This window comes from Lissotriton vulgaris, unplaced genomic scaffold, assembly GCF_964263255.1.
Source record: "Lissotriton vulgaris unplaced genomic scaffold, aLisVul1.2 SCAFFOLD_428, whole genome shotgun sequence".
NCBI classification, from domain to species: domain Eukaryota; kingdom Metazoa; phylum Chordata; class Amphibia; order Caudata; family Salamandridae; genus Lissotriton; species Lissotriton vulgaris.
The window spans coordinates 46,745-65,702 of NW_028254502.1; positions in this window are offsets into that span (position 1 = coordinate 46,745).

An 18,958-nucleotide genomic window follows, 5' to 3' on the forward strand; every position below is an offset into this window, starting at 1 on the left:
AAGAAACATATATAACAGATCAACCTATTGAGCTTGTCAGAATCATAGAGAAATGCTATGAAGAACTAGGTAGAGATAGTTTGGGTGGGAAACCAGTAAAACACCAACTACTTGAAAATCCAGAAAAATTATTTATTAAAAATAATCTAAACACTCCTAAAAAGAGCTGGGATGGAAATAAACAATCCACTCCCAAAGAAAAAGGTTTCCAGTCCAGAGGAAGGTCTCCTCGGCGGAGAGAAAGAACTCTGAATCGAGAACACCAGCCTTCCCAAAGGGAGCCCTCTGAAAAAAGATACAACCTTAGAAATAGGGATAATTTGAAAAAGCCTGATAGATATCAAGATATTGATACACGTCCCTCTCGATCTTTTTCGCAGAAATCGGAAAGAAGAGGACGGTCAGAACACAGGGAAGAGCACGCCAAGTCCAAAGACAAGGAACCTGCTCAAAGTAAAAAATGACAATTTCCAAGACAGAAGGTAGCCAGTATTAAAGTAATCAAACATGCTGAGGATACTGAGAACACAGCTGAAAAATGGAGAGTGGGCACAGACAATGCTAGACAGCGCAGCAGAAATCAGCATAGCTCGCAAGATTCTGATGAATCATCTGGACACAGTGGAGATGAATGAATACATTCAAGTGGAAACTGCAGATACCAGAGTTAGAAAACCTCATAAAATATACGAAATAACATTGCGTATAGAGGGAGATAAGACTAGGAAGATAAGGGGTCTGTTTTGGGATAACCTCTCAAAAGGCTATGACATCCTGTTAGCTGAGAAAGATTGGCCCCCAGAGTTTGTCAGGGAGTGCCCTCATGGAGAAGAAATGATTATGCCTGCCTTTCCAAATCATATTCCAATTCACACTAAATATATATATGCAAGAAAATGGGCAGTAGCTCAAGCTCCTGCACTATATAAGAATCATGTAGGATGGGATGAGCACTCTCCTCCTCACAAAATCCAGTTAAAATGTCAACCTACTGCAAAAAGGCAGTACCCAATTAAGCAAGAAGCTAAAAAACAAGTCAGGGAGATCTTAGATCAACTTGAATACCAAGGGGTGATCGAAACATGCACCTCTCAAATGAACAATCCTTTGTTTCCTGTCTCCAAAGCAGACAATTCATATAGTCTAGTCTTGGACTACAGACACCTTAACTCATGTTGCAAAACATTTGCTGTACAAAATTCGCACAGTGCGGCACTAATGAATAACATAGTTCGCAAAAAATACAAAACAGCATTAGACATTTCTAATGGATTCTTTTGTCAAAATATTGCACCAGAAAGCAGGTACTTGACCGCTTTCTCAATAATGGGGTCACAGAAAAATTTCTGTAGGCTCCCACAGGGATTCAAGAACAGCCCAGGATTATTCTCAGCCAGAGTAACAGAGTTACCACAAATGTATGATGATGAGGCATTATCTTATATCGATGACATTTATCTCACAGACGACGACTTGGATACTCACTTGAAAAGAGTGAACACCATAATACTTGGGTTCGCAGCAGAGGGTTACAAATTCAACTTTAAGAAGTCACGAAGTGCCCATCTAACTGTCTTATTTTTAGGATACAAATTATCAAGTGAAGGAAAAAGCCTAGCAGACAACTTCTTAGAGAAGTGCGCTGTACTCCAAGCACCGAAAACGCTGAAGAACTTACAATCGATTCTAGGCTTCCTGAATTTCGGAAGAACTTACATTCTAAACTATGCAGAGAGGATTAAACCTCTCTACGAATTAATAAAACCTGATTTTAAACAAATCAACTGGACTCAAAAACACACAGAAATTTTGAGATCACTGCAAACAGACATGTTAGCTAAAACAAAATTAGAAACATGTGACAATACACGCAACCTTGTAATCCGGGTCATCCCAGCAAGAGGCGGATTCATGTACCTGACCTCTAATGAGGGAAAAACGGTACCAATAGCATACAAATCACACTTGTACACACAAGCAGAAAAAACATTCAGTCTTACAGAAAATACTGTAAAGGCAGTTCAAACTGCTGCAGCAAGAGAAAGAGCCCTAGCCCAAGGCAAAAGAATAACTGTTTTCACAGCAGAATCAGCCTTCGAGGCGCTATTCAGCCCAGTAAATCTAAAAACAGTGGCACTAGATTCGAAATGGATACAGTGGGAAAATTCTCTTAATACAGAAAAAGTGACATACTATTATGTCCCGAACATGAAAAAACTGAATGATTTGAAATATGAAGAAGAATATCTTCTGCCAATCGAAATTCTGCCTCTCCAACAGTACTATTGTATAATCTATACAGACAGATTTGTACAGCACTACAATGTAGATGATAAATCCTACAATGTAGCCTGCACGATTGTTAAAGGTCGCTGGCTCTGCGGTAAATTCAGACCAAAAATTACAAAAACTGAATCACTGAGAAACTGTTCGGCTCAGCGAGCTGAAATCAGATCTTTAAAGATGGCGCTTGAAAATGCAGAACGTGAATTCCCGACACTAATAGTGTGCGATTCGCATTTCTGCGTCAAATCTTACAATAAGGATTTGTAGAACTGGGTTCAAAATGATTACAAAGATGACACAGGTGCCACAATCAAGCATAAAATGCTTTGGAAACAGATAGTTCTTTTACAGAAAGAACTACAAAAGACTCATGTGATACACACTCTGAGTCATCAACGTGATGGCGTTCACGTTGCAGGGAATTCATTGGCTAATACAGCCACAGCGGAAGCAACTAAACCGGCTTCCGTAGCCACAAAAAAGCGTTCAGAAAAATACATAGACGGGGAAACCATGCTGGCAGTAAAAACGTCTTCAAAAGGTAACTGTGCAGCACTACCTGTGAACTATCCATTCAATTATACATACGTAATTGATGCAAACTCCGTTCCTTTTGCTCGAATCTCTGGAGTGGGGGATAGGGTAATTCCAAACACGAACCGGAGAATCTTATTAATAGCAGACGCACACATGGGTGAAGGTCAAAAGCACAAACAGATGAAGGAATCTCTGACAGAATTGCAATCCGAATACTGGTGGCTGGGGATGAGCCTGCAACATTATAGATTTGCGAAGAGCTGTCCAGACTGCAACAGAGACCGCAGTAATGAGCCAACCGGAGTAATGCCATGGCCATTTCTGTAGGTAGCAGAAGGCTATCTATATATGTAATCCAGCGTCCTATTAATTACTTTTAAGACTATATTCACTTAAAAATGTGACCCCAGCGCTCGGCTGACGCCAGAACTGTTATAAAAGATTTGCGAGTCTTTATCGGCACATACGCAATTGCCATGCTTCATTCTGAAGAGGGTCCTGCTTTTAGCTCTCGAGCCTATAAGGAGGCCATGACCAGCATGGGCATTGGGTTGCGGTTCTCTTGTCCCTTCCATCCTGAGGGAAACGGGGTTGTGGAAAGAAAAAACCGAGACATAAAGCAATCTATAACGGCAAAGGTATTAGGTTCGGGTGATGGGTGGGTCCAGCATTTAACAAGTGTCCAACGTAGTCTAAATAACTTGCCAAGAAATTCTCTAAAAGGTTTCAGCCCGTACGAACTATTGTTCGGAACTAGAATGTATGTTCAGGACTTAGATAGTCATGCTTCAGTGGTAAAAGATAAGAAAAAATGCTTTGACATCAATGATCGTTTGGCTGTTTTACAGGACTTAAATGAAACAAGAAAAGCCCTGAGCAACATAAAGTTAAAACAGCAGCCAACAACCACTGAAGACACACCACCTGTCCCAGCAAGACCTGTCTGGATTCCAAAGATTGGGGATCTGGTCAGGGAGAAAATAGCGGTGAAGAAGGAATTTGGGCCTTCTTACAGAAAAGCAGTACCTGTCTTAGCAATCAACAGAACAAGATCAGTTGTACTACCGCCCCTTGCTGGTAAACAGGAGAACCGAGTTGTATCCATCGACCTGGTAAAACCACAACCATGTGGCCAATAATAAGTAGTAGGCCCAGTGGACTCCCAAGAAATAGCAGAATACCAACATTTGCTACAATCCAAGAGGTTCAGACTGAAAGACTAATCACATTTGATAAGCCTACAGTGAATAGAAAAGGTCTATGCAACAACAATGACATGGAACTTGTGCCTCTTGAAACCCAAATTGAAACAGTTCGTCAAGAAACCCGTCTACAATGATGTAGCATCAGAATATGCTAATGAAATCAAAATTGAAAAAACAATTCCACCAATTGACAGAACTGCATCTGGCTACTTCATCAATTTCGATAACTTTTCTGAAGATCTAAGCGAGCCTGAAGTAACGCCAGCAACAAAGACTTTTAAAGACAAAGCAACAGAGCTCTTTCATCAACTCAAAGAAACCTATCTTATTTCTCCATGGTTAGAATTTTGGATTGTGCTAGGGGTATTTTTTCCTCCTGCTTTGGCTCATCATGGTACTTTGTTTGGGAAAATTCATTGAGGTAAAATACAGTACAATGGACACAGCAAGTCAGAACATCAACTTAGTTCTGAAGCCACACAAGTCATCTCACATCGAGAAAAGAGAACTATCATCAGTGAATGTCACAGCCATTCCAATAACCGGCGGGGTAGTTTGGGACAAAACAGATTACGAAATATATGGACCGGTCGAACTCTTGAAATATCCTCATCAGTTTAAGGTTTCATTAAGTGACTTTGTAAAACCAAGTACATTCTCTGATGATTGGGACTTTGAAGGCATAAATAATATGATGTCAGATTTAGTTATGTCAGCAAAATTTACAGAACATGATTATTTGCAAGGTTCATCGAATTATGAACAGTTGTATTGTTATACCCATTATGCAGACCACTATTTACACAAATCTGCTCAACCTAGAAATGTTTTTAAATATAATCAATGGGAACATTGTGCAACTCCACCTAAAAGCAGTTCAACAACATTCTATGAGAAATTCCAATACTTCTCAGGGTTTAACACAAGTGATGCAGAAACATTTTATTATAAACTGTTAGATAAAACAGGGACAAAAACTATGCTGACAAATACTAAATTGATATATTCAGAAGCATTGTATGAAAAAATGATTACATTTGATTTTGATTTCTGGAGAAACAACCTTGAAACAAAAACCATCTGGGGTACAAAAGATTGGCAGGTACAAGGCCTAGAAGTATTATTTCGAGCCTGCATGATCCCAGAACAAATAATGTTCTTGAATGACACCATTCAACAAACTACCTGTTTTGGCCTAGCCAAAATCAAAGACTTAAACAAACCGTCTATTCCAAAGCCAATACCTGATAACACAACCACAGATATTGAGATAGACGTATCACAAATTCTACATCAAAATAGAACACATCCTGATTGGAAAAAGTGGTTAATCTGGCCAACAGACACAAATAAATGTCAAGATAGATTCCTGAACAAAATACAGGGGTTAAAAATGACCAGACCAGACCCTAGATACTCCCAGAGACAACATCCAGGGATTGTAACAACATACAGTGTAGGGAAACTATGCCTTGAATGGCTACAAACATCCACACTGGCAGAAATTAAGCAACACTTGTCTTTACTTAAAGATGGTGCTAACTTGCGCGATTTCATAATGGGACCACGCAAACAGCGTCAAAAATGTTTCATAGCGGCCAGTATATACGCTGCTTACAACGAGGCATGGAAAGTGACTCAAATTGAGACAGCAGAGAAAATACGAGAAATTGATCGTATTAATTTGGAAAAATCACTTTCTGTTGTGGACAACGGGTTAATGACTCTGTCCTCTAGAATATATTCACTGGACAGTATTGTATCATCTGCTATAGATATAATAGATCAGGACTTGCTAATGTTACAACATGGTCAGTCCCAATTGCGTTCTATTGTACAGCTAGGCTGGACGTTGCAAAACCTGCGTTCAGGCTATGACACAACGTCATTGTTCTCTATCTTTAACCTTACTGATAAACAAATCAGTTTGGCACAGAAAGGAGCAGACTATACGATTCTGAGCATTAAAAAACTTGAGAGATTACCATTGACAATGTCAGAAAGACCTGTCATTGAATGGATAATACATAGGATTATCACAATTCCGATAACAACTTTCCAATTTAAAAAATGCCAAGAGTATATACCTGCAGGCCAGTATGAAAGGTTGGGTAAAGGGTACATTAAGTCAACATGGAAATTACCTTATACACACACATGTTATAGTGACAAAAACCAGAATGTATTTCTTAGTGGTAATAATTGTAAACAATCACTGAGCGGTATACTTCTGTGTCAGGGTATTAATTTACATGGGGCCTGTGAGGGGACTTCAAATAACCTTTCATGCCACCAGCATGGCACACCTGCAACACAGATAGAGCCATTCTTTAGACAACTTTCTAATGGGAGTTACGTTCTAATAATGGACCACAGCTGTTGTGGCATGGTGCCAGGGAAAGCATATCTCTTAAGCGTCAGTTCCATGGTCACTTGCTGTATGCAAGCATTGTATCATAACGGCCATGGAGACTCAGAGGCGACGATTTGGCCTCAGTTGAATATCTCTTCTATACGAATTGATACTTTAAGCAGAATGAAGTCTGTGCTTTTACAGATAACAGTGCCCATCACGTCATCAAAAGAAACGTATGATCTTCAAGTTGTAAGGACAACAGCAGAGATACATACACTGTTATCAACTAATTGCCCCGTGCATTTCGAAGAAAGGCTAAGCCAAATCCTAAATATGTCGGATGCCAGTGGTATCTCGAATGTATTTTAGACAATTTATTCGGGACTGTTAACACCCTTCGAAGCAGTCCTGGGCATCTTTCCCAATTTCGTCAATTCGGTTTTTGGTGGCCTACCACTACTTTTGGGACTCGTAGCAGGAATCTTATTTTTGACTCTTCTGCTCCGATATGGCAAGCCAAAACGCAGACATGACTCCGGCAAGGATGGAAGAAACGATCCTAGCAATACGCTACCGGGACCGCATAACTAAAGTCCTTGGATTAGCCCGGCTAAGAGATCTGAATATGACCTGGTTTCTTGCATTCAGACCTATATGGCAGAACTGCATCTTACCTGTGCTTCGATGTATGCTATGCGGAGAAGAATGCGTGTTAGACACCTGTCTTACACTACAATCAGCAGTACCAATGGATATCGATGGTAACGGCTCATGCATCGTGTTGTCCCCAGCGGTTACCAATCCTGATGACGGCATTCGTTGAGACTTCTGCACTACGATTAGGTGGTGGCAGTGAAGCAAGGAATGAGAGCAACATCACCCAGGTACGACCTTCTGTGAGCATTGCTGATCCTGAAATCGATGATAGCAATCATTCTCACGACTGCCCGGTCACAGCACTATCATCCTTGGTTGAACTTTCACCTGAAGCTGTAGACTGTTTTTTTGCACATCTATCTGAAGTCATGTTCTCTCCTGAACCAAAAGAATAACTTTACGCCAACCGGCACACAGCGTTCCCTAGAGCTCTGAATTCGGCCCTCAGCTTTGAAAAACAAAAGCTAAAGAAAACATTTGGAACTATTTTTTCACCTGAAAACGAAATTATTTTTTCCAAACTATTTAATTTTTTTGGCACTTGTACTCTGCTTGAAGTAGAACTATTCATAAAGAACAGAGCTTCTATTATTAGCAAACCTAGAGACAATATATTACCGCAGCCTCTAGCAATCTCACATGCAATTTCATTTATATGTGATGAAATAGTCTCGAACTTCTATTCTGTAAATTAAGAGACTTTTCATGTGTAATTTTCGCAAATCGTTCAACTGAATATATATGCACTTTTAATTGATTACACTGCTTAAAAACGTACAGTACCTATAACGTTCCGTGTATCAAATTTCAAATGCAAAATATTTTTTGGGGTGGGTTGTAATACACATGCATCTTTTTGCTTAGTTTTTAGTGATTGATGGACATAAAACCGTGGAGTGGGTGATGTGTTTTATCTAGGAACCCGATTCAATATTGTGACCTTATGCCCCTATACGGCTATAATCAATACATATCCCTATAATGGCATAATATTCAGAGCCATATTTTCAGTAAATCGCCTCTGCAGTCCATGACACAGCAGAAGCTACTTCCTTAGATTCCTAGAGAGCACACTGAGTTATTTCGACACACCAAACCCCCAGCAACCTGGGAAAGCCCTGCTTGCTTTGTTTTGATTTGTAATAGAACTCCTGCGAACACTGTAAGACTGAATGACCAGTTCTTAGTGACATCTTTATTGACGTCTTATGTCCAAACCTTATGTCAAACTCGGCACCTTTCAGGTATAAATATACCAACGTTGCCTTAAGCAAATACGCGGTGGTGATTCTGGAGCAGAGCAGCTAATCTACTTTCCGAGAGCCCAGCAGAAGCGAGAAGCCCACGGACGCTGCCCCTCCTCTTTGACGCGCTGAGAAAGACGCTGTCTTTTCTCCTGCTGAGAAAATCCAGCTCCGGCGTTTTCAGCCTACCCTTGCGGGTGACTGGAATATCGAGTCATGAGAGGGAGATACCAGACCTCCTACATTCTATTCCCAAGGTACAGTGCTGACTAAACCCTTAGAGAGAATTCTTAAACAGATCCTTGGCAACAAAAACCTACTTAACTTAAACTGCTACTTACTTACTCCTTCCCACGTATTAGGCTTAGGTCAGGTACACCGGGGTAGGCGTATTTTAGAAGCACCAGTTGAGCACGTTAGCTTATGTATATATGTATATATATATTTTATCCATTTTAAAGTGTCTTATGGCTAAGAAACCATATCAATGCTTTTACAGTATTATTTCATAATACTCCTTTTACTGTACGCACTTTACGTTATAACAAGTCTTGCAGTTGTGGCAATTCATTTCTCTTGCATGAGAAGGAAGACTGCTCAATAAATATCTTTTATTGAAAACGCCCGTCTCTCTATTCTCTGCACCCTGGTGAAATTAAATCTGCACAACTGACTGAGTGAAATAGCTGTCTATTGTTTCACACGACTCCAGAGATTGACTCTTATTCTGAGGGAGCAAAGTTGTCATATTTATTTGGTTGTCGGAAGCTGAATCCCTTCTTGTCTGAGCCAGGGAAGCTGATCACTTCCTATTCAATCAAGAAAGATTTCAGTGACCTCTGAGCTAGCCGGCGCAAACCTAAATTAAGTCTAGCATAGTCAGTAGAGACCTAGAAGACCTCAGTCCTGCGTCTAAACTTCTGTTTATGTTATTCCAATGCGCAGGGCCTATAGGGAAAATAGTAACTACACTACACCGGAGCCCAGGGACGAGGTAAGCCGCCTCAGAACCTCTGTTCTTAGAGGAGCAGTAGGGCCTTGCGGAACAGGCAATGACGACCATATTGAAATTACTCGATGGAACGGAGCTGACAGGGTAGCCCCAATTGAGCTGCCAGACCTAAGATGGATTGTGAGAACAATAAAAAACAACAATTGACAAACTGGCCTAAATCCACGCGTGAGCAAGCATGGCCCACTGCGTATATGCTGGTGGAATATCAATGGCCTAGCCACTAAAATTTTAGACTCAGAATTCATAGATTACATAAGAGCATTTGACATAGTGGCTCTACAGGAGACATTGCTTGCTGAACCTCCACATCTCCAGGGGTGCCTACGCTTTTACTCAGGCGCAAAAAGGACAGCCAAATATGGACACTTGCAAGGGGGCCTAGCAATATACGTAGCAACTATAAGTTTTGTTACGGTAAAATAAATTGGGCCTTCTTCTGCAGCAACATTGGCAGTCAAGTTATCTTTAGCACAGCCGGAATCAGGCAAAGCCGATACTGACTGCATCCTGATTAATGCTTATGTTCACCCCAAAAGGAAAATAAATGCAGCCAAGGAACTACGCAACTTCTTGGAAGAGTGTATTATGGGAAGTTCAACAACAAACCTTGTGCTCACCGGGGATTTTAACCTCAACCTCATGGGCACCTCACAAGAAGACGTAACCATAGCTCAAAATTCAACCTGGGATACACCACCACAAGGGAAGCTGCAAACATCTAAACGAACAAAATTAGGATCCCAGTTACTAGAAGAACTTGAACATTTCAATATCAGAGCTCTAAATGGCAGATTTACTGGAGACAGCCCGCCGGCTCCAACTTTTCACTCAACAAGAGCAAGTAGTATACTAGACTACACCTTTATCTCACTACCTCTCTTTCAATACACAACTTTGTTTCGGATAGGCAAAAAAACTGACAGCTACCACTGTCCTCAAGAATTGCTCTGGATTTCGCGAAACCCATATTTGAGCGATCAAACGCACCAAAAGAGACGGTCCATACTGTCAATTTCAAAAAAATTAAATACTCTGCAGTTATTGGCGAAACTCTAACAGAAAGGAAACACTGGTTCAGAGCAGCTCTGGGACTCCTCCATAAGTCATACAACGCTAAAGAATTTGGTTAAGAAATCAATTAAACAACTATCGTGGGTTCAAGATAAAGCATCCCTCTCAAAAAGAACGCACAGCTGGATGACCCTGAATTCGTATTCGGCAAAAGCTCCTCAGAGCTATTTTGGCCTGGGCTATGCCAAGACCACCAAAATGCACTTTCTAAGATACAGGTTAGGACTGCTACCATGCACTCAGCACCTTCCATATTGGTTAAAAGAGAAAGCAGATCCGCTCTGTCGGCTTTGCGGCGCTACGCAAGAGGACATGCTGCACTTGTTATGCTCCTGTGAGAAACTGCTCGACGAGCGGAAACACCTGCTGAAGCACCACTTTATCCGCTGCAGGATACGCACACGAAGGCATGCAATTCTCACCTGTTTTTCATCTCAGGACCCCAGCCGAGCTGCAGCTTTGTCAAATTCATGAAGGCAGTGGAGAAAAAAATGCCTAAAACTAATGACTAAACTCTCTCCGAAACAAAACTGTGTCTACTGTCAATGCACTTTTAGAGTGAAAAATGAAAGGACAATACATTTTATTATATTACTGTAGCAACTTTGATCCTAAAATTTAACATGAAGCAATTTTTAGTTTAGGATGAACTGAAAAGTGATGTCTATGCTATTGCTGGTTTTAACATATGCCATTTTAAATATTTCTTTTACCTTGCTTTTTCATTGCATTGGTTTTTATTAAGTATGCTGATAAATATTACTTGTATATTATACTTACTTACAATTGTCAGCGCTGCAGTGGAGCACGTGAAATTAACACATATCTCTGGTCAGGGGTAGGCAAACACATCACCAACAAAACATTCATAATAAATCTGATAGCCTTCGCGTTTTGAAACTTATAAGAATTACCCCATAGATATCAAAGTGAGATACCCAAAAAAGAGAGACCATATTTCCTTCCCCCTAAATGTATACATTGTAGGGGATCTAAATTTGCGCATACTTACCTGATGTGTCTTGCCATATCTACTCAATCTAAGGTCACCTAGTCAAGGTGGTCTGTCTCTGTTCTTGGCTTTCGAGACAATAATAATCTCGTCCCATTTTGTCGCATTTACCCTTTCTCCTGCATACCTCTGAAAACTGGCCAGTGTGTCACACTCTGCCACTGTCCACTTGAACAATTCACTTAGCCAGGTGCCAAGAGTGGAGGGGTGAGCCTCCTTCCAAACCATGGCTATTTTCCTCACCCTAAAACCTAATGGTTTTGCCCTCCACAAAGGAGGACTCGCAACATGTCAATCTATTTAAGGACTGTTCTTCAAAAATCGAGAGAGATAAATGGTATTGTGGGCAAAGGAACAGATTGAGTACAACGCAGTCTAAAAGTGACTACAATCAACACAGATCTTGTTAACATGAAGCACAAGTGCTTTTAAAAGGTATAGAAACCAAAAACAATAAAAAAACGAATACAAAAAGTAAATTGGGACGTTTTCACCTCATTTACCCTTTAAAGTTCCTAAAATTGTAACAACATATGATTAGGGGGTGCTCTGATTCTGCATGACTAAATTGGTGGTAGTGCAGTTAAGGGCATTACAGATAAGGACAAAATAAAATGGAAAATGAATCTGAAAAACGGAAAAAAAATGCAAGACATGAAAGAGGAAATTAAAGAGTGAAATTAGAACTAAAATCAAAAATGGAACATACAAGTGGTTCCCAGTGATGAGCCCGAACAATACTTCTTTGGGGACTAGGATTCATTTTTCATCATTACACTTTGACCTAGATGAGTGGGAACATCAGAAAAGGGAGAAAGAAAGAGGAAAAGCAGGATCAAAAACCCTTGACATAGAGAGAAAACAGATGAAAAATAACTTGAAAGAGTTAGATAAAGAGAAAGGAATTCTAAGAAGGTTTAAAGAAGGGCAATGAGGTGAAACCAATGCCGTACAGCCCTGGTATTCGGTAACAACAGCATTCTTCAAAACCAGTGGCAGAACTCATGAGAAAAACCTTTGGCCCATGTACTTATTTTATTTTGTCTTTACATGTTAAACCCTGGTGACACCATAAATGCGCCTGTCCCCACGGCTGTATGTGCATGCTTATTTCTATTACTATTTGCCATCACATATCCTTTACCATGTCCCTGATCTGTTTCCTCGCCCAGTATTACAGGTCAGGGTTTCTGATCTTCATAGTCATATTGCCAGTAACCCAAAGTTAAACACTTTCCAGCTTGTCCTTCAGACTTAAAGAGCAACTCAGTCTATTTATAGCTCTTCTTATGTTTGATAATTCCCCCCAAAAACACACTAGACAAATTTACTTTGTGGCATGGAGAGAACTGTGATGTTGTCGCTCTCAATGTGACTGGGGCTGTTGAGTCTATGCGCTGTCTGCTCAGCTTAATTCCCAGGAACAGTGTGCTGGTCTCAATAACAGCATCCTGGTGGTAAAAACGTTCCTAGGTTTTACACTTTTGAAGCAATTTAGAATGAAGCCGAAAGAAAAGGCTGATTCGAGTATGACTCAGCACAACAGCCTAGATTTCTTAGGTTGGACAGCTATCTTGGATTCGTTAGCTGCATGCTTGTGACTAATAGGCAATGCAATTTAGTTTTAGAAATGTCAGCAAGGCTTTAAGAGAAATGTAAGATAGATATTTTCTAATTTGGGTTATCCTTAGATTATAATTGATTTGAATCATTTCCCTATCAACGTGGTAAAGGATCTTAGGTACAGGGCACATTCAGCCTCCATTGATGCAAACAAGAGGGCAACTGAAGCAGGAAACCCGAAAGAGGTTGCCACTGCTTCTTCCCTACCCATGAATTGTCCATGTGGCGAGTCTAGGACAGATGACATGGAGATGCTGGCAGAGGTTCTCCATTAGAGAAAGATTTGCGATGCCAGCAGGGTTCTTACCGAGACGAAGGCTGCCTTGCCTTCTCTGTGTTAGATCTCTCTTCTTCCTCTTCACACAGTACTGTCTAGGATTATCCCCTAATACAAACCAGTGTGCATGACTGGTCTCCAAGGAAGAGAAGGATGCAGTCATGTACTATTTGAGGGAGAATGTGGGGTTCCCCATTGGGGAGGAGGGCCCCATAGGTGGCAGAAATATATTTTCTTCATTTTGAAGTCAAGTGATCAAAAGGCTATTGAAAGTTTTAAAGATCTGTTATTCAAGGACATATAAATGGCCCATAATCCCTAAATTCCTTAGCAGGATGTATTTCATTGATGATAAAGGTCTTCCGCAGACAATGATTGTTGATTTTTTGCTGACCCACTTAGCAGGTTGCTTCTACGTTGCCTTAGACGTTGTTACCCATAACTACCGGATTGTCAAAAAATTTGATTTTGTGCTTTGTAAAAACTATACAGGCTTGAACCTGACTCTGTCAGCCGTGACATACTCCAATTAGGGAGTCAAACTGTGCCTAAGAATTTTTCACACTGTGTTCTTGTATTGAGAATGGGGAAGCAGAATAGTCCCTGGTAAAATGTCGTTTATACCGGCCTAATCTTGCATGAATTCTGGAATTTTATGTTACACTTAGTACATGAAATGTCAGCGATCGCCCAATGAAGCCACGTTGTGTAATTATGATGTCATTCGCGTAAACATCCTATCACAAAGCTGAGCAAGCCGAATGTGAGTGGTGTTGTACACTTCATGCATGTTTTAGCACTTTTTTAGTGTAGAATGTGTCCTGTTTCCAATATAGACACAATAACGAATTTTTCACTAAATAAATAACACAAAATTCCAGACCAGCATACCACATAATAAAACTTCGATACTTTTTGGGCATTTCATGTGATTTCTACAAAGGATCTTATGCAAATGTCACCCTGCCTTCAGAAGAACAGAAAGCAGGTGGTAATGGCAGGCTTAATTGGTGTCTGCGCACACATAGAAAGAGGAACCTGCCTAAGTGGATTGTTTCTGTGCTGGCCCTTCCTCCACTTAAACAATCAGAGGAAAAAGAGGAAACATGCACCACTAGTGCTTCTTTCTATATAAAGTCATCCAGACAATACAGACAGCATTACCGTGATCTTACAGGTTGCTACAAGAACAATCCTGTAGTAGCGCGCACTAGTGTACGCACGTCACGTAAGCCACGTGACGTGCCGCGCCTGCGCAAGTATACGCGGCTGCGTAGTGGGTTGGCGCGGAAGACCGTTAGGTCAGTTGAGGCGCGGCGCTCTTCAGGGATAGACGTGTCTAAATAAAGACTGTTGAACATACATGATTGCAGCGTCATCATTGCTGGGTACTACACGACTTTACAATGGCGACGAGGGTGGGATCAGATATCCCTACCCCGCATTGAACCGACGACCACCAAGCAACCACCTGGAGAGCGCGTCAGGGCCGAACAACTACAACCTCTCCCAGAGCCCAGAGAAGGGAACGAGGAAGACATGTGCAGCAGCTAGCCACGAGGTATCGTCCATTAATCAAGGAACGAGCTGGATACCTTGGTAAAGATCGAGGGGGCGGACACAGGTGGTCCCCAGAACCACGCGTACAAAGCCGAAAGTGATAGCGCCCGGGAAGCCCCAAAGGACAAACAAGCCACCAGCCCACGATCAAGAGTGAAAGAATGAGCATTCAAACTGGATACGCGATGGCGCCGGTGCAATTCCTGCCCAGGCCTGGAGAGCCGCTAATGAAGTGGGACGATTGCAGGGAATACATCGACAACTTCATTGGCGTGCTAGAGGACGAGAGCGAAGAGACGTTCAAACCGGCAAGAAAAAAACGTATCCTGCTATTGAACTTAGGCCCGGAAGGTTTGAGAGTATACAAAAGTCTGGTGCCGAAGCAAAGAGACGACACGGATGACGACGTATACGCCCAGGCAATTGAGGACCTGAATGAACATTTCAAACCGGCGGTGTGTGTGTCGGTGGACAGGTTCAACTTTCAGCAAAGAAAACAGCGGCCAGAAGAGACGGTTGAAGAGTATGTGGCGGCGTTGAAACGGCTGGCAGCCGCATGCAAGTACAACAACTGGGAGGAGGAATTCATAAAGGACCAAGTGATTATGCACACCACGTGCGTTTCTGTGCAGGACAAGTTGTGGGCCAGCGGAGAAACCACCCTGAAAGATGTAATGGTCATTGTTAAAAGAGCGGAGCTGGCGAGGAGATGTGCGGATGCAACTAAAAAGGAGACGGCAACAAGTTCTATGGTGAACAAGATCGATGAAGATGTGATCCGTAAGGACAAATCGACTAAAAAGACCACAGAAGGAAATGGCGCCAAATGGAACAGCAATGGCGGGCCCTCAGGAAGGCACGTGGGCGCCAACCGTAAACCATGCTACAGGTGTGGAAACTGGTCACACGAGGCGCACGATAGGAAATGTCCGGCGTTCCGGGCCAAGTGCATGTACTGCGGTATAATAGGACACTTCGAGAAGGCGTGCAGAAAGAAAGTCTCCAAGAACACAGTGAGACTAGTCGGCCAGGACAGTGACACACAGGAAGACACACCGGAAGAGGAAGTAACCACGGTACTGGGCATATACGATCAGGTACTGGGAGCGGATGTGCAAGTCATGAGTGAGGATGGGAAAAGATCGATGAAACCGGTGCTGGAGATGGCTATGGGAGGAGTCACGATCAGCGTAATAGCGGACACCGGTTCGCCGTATACCATTGTCCACAGGGCCGTGTGGGAGGAGAAGTTTGCGCCACGTCTAGGCCCGGAACTGGAGAAACTAGATATACGCCCGGTCACGTACAACGGGGACCGCATACCCATAGTGGGGTTCCGACCACTGAAGTTCGAAATCCGAGGCCGATCGGCCCACTGCAAGCTCTACATAGCAGAAAAAGGACCATCGGTATTGGGATGGCTGGACCAGGGCACCCTGGGCATCAAGTTGGACCCAGGGGGAGTGGAACAGATCTTGTTAACGGAACATGAGGAGTGGCCTGACCAAGACAGGTGGAGGAAGACCTTCCCCAAGGTGTTCGGAGGCACTGTGGGGAAGCTGGAGAAGTTTGCACATAAGATCATCCTGAAGGACAGGGCAGTACCGGTAGCCCACCGAGTCAGAAACATCCCCATAGCAGTACGTGAGGCCGTACGAGAAGAGCTCCAAGAGCTGGAGAGGAAGGGGATCATTCAACCCATCACATGTGCGGAATGGCTATCGCCCTCGGTGGTGGTCAAGAAGCCCAACGGGAAGGTACGGCTGTGCGTGGACCTCAGGGAGCTGAATAAGAATATAGTTGTGGAAAAATTCCCCCTGCCAAGGATAGAAGAGATGCTGACCAACACCCGAGGCATCAAATGGTATTCCACCATCGACCTGACATCCGCCTACCACCAAATAGCCCTGCATCCAGAAAGTCGCCGGCTCACGTCCTTTATCACCCCGTTCGGGTGTTACCAGTTCCTCCGCATGCCATTCGGACTGGCGTCTGCAGCGGCAGTGTTCCAAAAACTGATGCACCAGCTCTTCCAAAAGAGCACTGGCATCCAGTACTTTCAAGACGACATCTTGATAATGGGCCGAGACAAGCTGGATCATGATGCAAAACTAGGGAACGTGCTGCAGATTTTGGAAAGAAAGGGTCTTACAGCGGAATGGTCCAAGTGCCGCATTGGAATGTCGTCAGAGACATATCTGGGTCATGAAATAGGCGTAGATGGAGTGACCCCCAAGACGGAGAACGTCAAGGCGATCCGTGAAGCACCGCCTCCAACCAGCAAGGAGGAGATAAGATCATTTCTCGGCATGGCCGAGTACTATGGAAAATTCGTGCAACATTTTGCTTCCAGAACCCATCACATGAGGCAGCTCACGAAGGAGAACACTGAGTTCCGGTGGTCAGCAGAGACACAAAATGAGTTTGATGACATCAAGAAGGCGATCACGGAAGCTGTTCCCCTTCAAGGGTATGACCCCCAAGGCAAAACGGTCCTAACTACGGATGCCAGTGATAAGGGCTTGGGAGCAGTCCTGATGCAGGACAGAGGGCAAGGACAGATGGAAACCATAAGTTTTGCCTCGCGCACGCTGTCGGACACGGAGAAACATTACAGCGTAATAGAGAAGGAGATGCTGGCAGTAGTGTGGGCCACCGCGAGGTTCAGGCAATTTCTGTGGGGCATACGGTTCCTATTGAGAACAGACCATAAACCCCTGCTCAAGGTACTGACGTCAATTGGGCATGCTGAAGCCACACCAAGAATATCAAAAATGTCATTGAAACTAATGGAGTTCCGGTACGATGTGGAACATGTACCCGGGAACCGAAATCGTGTGGCAGACTACCTAAGCAGAGCTGCTGCGATGGAATCCAGTGAAGGAGATATGGCAGGATCAGAGGAATGGGTGGCACTCACAGAGGACCAAGAAAGTGCTATCAGCCTCGCAGAATGGAGGAAGGCATACGAGGAGGACGCAGTACTGCGGGAAGTGAAGCAGTTTGTGACACAAGGCTGGCCTGAGAAGAGAGTGCTGGTGAGGGAAATCAGACCCTACTACGAGGTTAGAGAGGAACTGTCGATAGGAGATAATGGAACATTTGTGCACAGGGGAGAGAAAGTGATACCACCCGCTAACCTCATAGACCAGTTACTGGACACACTCCATGAGGGACACCTGGGGATCTGCAAATTGAGGCTGAGGACCAGGCAAAATTACTGGTGGCCGGGAATGGACTTGAAAGCAGAAAGACATGTCAGGAACTGCACCAGGTGTCAAGGAGCAGATAAAACCTTGAAACTTCTCAGACCTGAGATGGGGAAGTTTGAACCCGTGGGAAGAACTGAGCGTGGACATACTGGGCCCGGTTCTGGACATACAAGGAGTACAGAAGTACGTGTGTGTCATGGTGGACAGGTATTCGAAATGGACTGAAATTATGATAAGAGAGACCATGGACACAGATGCAATAATCAAGTTCCTGGCAGACACTTTTGTGAGAGAAGGCATCCCCAAGGTGGTACTTAGTGACAATGGACCCCAGTTTAAATCCGAGAAGTGGAACAGATTAATGGAAAGGAATGGCATAGTTGCTAGGCACACGGCTATCTATCACCCAGCCGGCAACGGTTTGGTCGAACGCTTTAATAGAGTGGTGATGGGCTCAATCCAGGCTGCCATAGCTGATGCCAGAGACTGGGAGGCGGAGATTTGGCACATGATCTGGGCGTACAGGATAACACCTACCAGTACAGGATACAGCCCGTTCCAAATACTCCGAGGCAGAGAGCCCTTCACACAGGACAATCGAGTGTGGAAGGAAAAGACAATTACCAGTGAATGGTCGCCCGCGGTGGTGCGAGCCAACCTTGAGAAAGCCCAAGCAACTTACACGGAACACTACGATCGCAGACGGAATGTACGTGACACAGGATTAGAGAAAGGAGAGTGGGTGTGTGTGAGGTTGGCTAACGTGCAGAGGAAGGGAGCGAGTAAATACAGCAAGCCGATGCAAGTGAGAGAAGTAAGAGGCAGAGCGGCCCTACTGAGTGATGGCAACGTCTGGTCACAAGACCGCATGGCAAGATGTAACAAGGTTGTGGACTGGAATCA